Raw genomic sequence first — 1,603 nt, forward strand, 5'->3', positions numbered from 1 at the left:
GCGATGGTTGAAGTGCGATGAGTGCCATCATCTGTAAAACCCTGGACAACGTCTCTTGCAGCATCATAGTAAAAATTCTTTTTGAGTGCTATTTCGTCAAAAACTAAAGCGCACACTCGGTCCCGTTCATTCCAAGCTTGAGTATTTGTTGCAATGGAATAAAGGATTCCTGGAATTATGCCTGGAGTCATCTTTACATTAGCTAGCCACCTCCTAAATGAACGCCGGGAGGGCAAAGAAAAATATGGAGCCAGAAATTGGTATATGCTCGCGGACCTCGGAAGTTTAAGTGAAAAGCGAATTTCTTGAACCACACGGGAAACCGCTTGCCCTTGCGTTTGGGCCTCAAGCGAACATGTGCAGAAAGAAGTTTAAAAACCTCTTCGGTGACGTGCGGTCGGATAACTCCAAGGGCCTTTGAAGTCGATGACGGTGCTTGGTGAGGCTGTCTCCGCAGTCTTTTGATAGTTTTCCGCTGTGCTGCTACTTTGGCTTGCAGATGTTTAATGGTTTGCTTGTACTTTATTGATGGAGACATTGTCGCTGGCACACAGGAACGCACTGTAATAAACAAAAATATGGATGTAAAAGCGAAGAACAACTAATCCCATACGAGCATTTTCCCCGTTCTTTCAGACCCAAGGTGCACAACTTTCTGTGGTGCAAAGTTTTCGAATCCACTACCTAAAAACAAAGCATTGCAATGTTGACAATCTACAAAAAAAAATGAAAATCACTGAGAGCCCACCCTTACATTTTGTAAGTGCACACGTAGTGTCCTTTTGAGGTTAGTTTCCTCAGAATGTCCTAAACATAAAATAGCACATTAAAAACAGCTGCAATAAAAGCATAGTCACCATTTTCTCTAGGGCACTCAGGCGTGGAGCTGTTGGCGGAGACATCTTCTGGAGGGTCTTGTGAAGCTTGTTCAGTGCCTCGGACAGTGCTGTCGGAACAATCTTGCGAGCGGCCTGCGGAAGTCTCTATATCAATCCACTCTGGTGTTGAAGTGAACATACAACTTACCGGTCACACAAGTTCCTTTTGTGACAGCTGAACGACTGGTTAAGGTTTTTCCCGGCAAGATGAAGTCAGCAGAAATTCTTTCACCAGCTACAAGGAAGCTGCCACCTGTAGAGGTTTGGTCAACAGTCAATTTGGGTAAAAAAAAAAGAAATCGTGACACTGAACGCACCCTGCTCATCGGGGCACCTAAATGTGTGGGAGCCGCTTTTTGAAGCCTCTACCGCAGGTCCTGAAGAGATGAAATTAAAACAATGTGTCAGTAAGAGGCTTAAAATAACACAAACTGCAGCTCATCCGCACCTTGCAGTGCAGCTTCTGCAGCCATGTCACAGTCACTACTTGAAGCGACGCTCAGAGAACCTGCATATATGTGCAGTTGGTACAAGTCACAAAGCTTGTAGCATGGGGAAACTTGAACAGCTCTTTCAAACGCATGAATTGGTCGAGTGTGGAAGGAAAGAGAAGGCACCAACTAGGAAACATTTAATTTGTGATTTTTGGAATTATCAACAGTGCCAGCTTTCACTGATGAAAGGTATACGTGCATGTGCACTCAGGCTTGAAGATAACGTGAAAT

General features: G+C 44.5%; 1 long non-coding RNA gene across 1 annotated transcript; it reads right to left on the bottom strand.

Moving 5' to 3' along the window:
• Positions 1-287: 287 nt before the first annotated feature.
• Positions 288-1,147, bottom strand: LOC142766887 (uncharacterized). The gene is made up of 3 exons (XR_012884644.1): positions 1,027-1,147; positions 858-971; positions 288-561 (listed from the first exon to the last, which is right to left on the bottom strand). It is a non-coding gene; the product is annotated as an uncharacterized LOC142766887 (long non-coding RNA).
• Between the last annotated feature and the right edge of the window lie 456 nt (positions 1,148-1,603).

This window comes from Rhipicephalus microplus, chromosome 7 (genome assembly GCF_043290135.1).
Source record: "Rhipicephalus microplus isolate Deutch F79 chromosome 7, USDA_Rmic, whole genome shotgun sequence".
Lineage (NCBI taxonomy): Eukaryota > Metazoa > Arthropoda > Arachnida > Ixodida > Ixodidae > Rhipicephalus > Rhipicephalus microplus.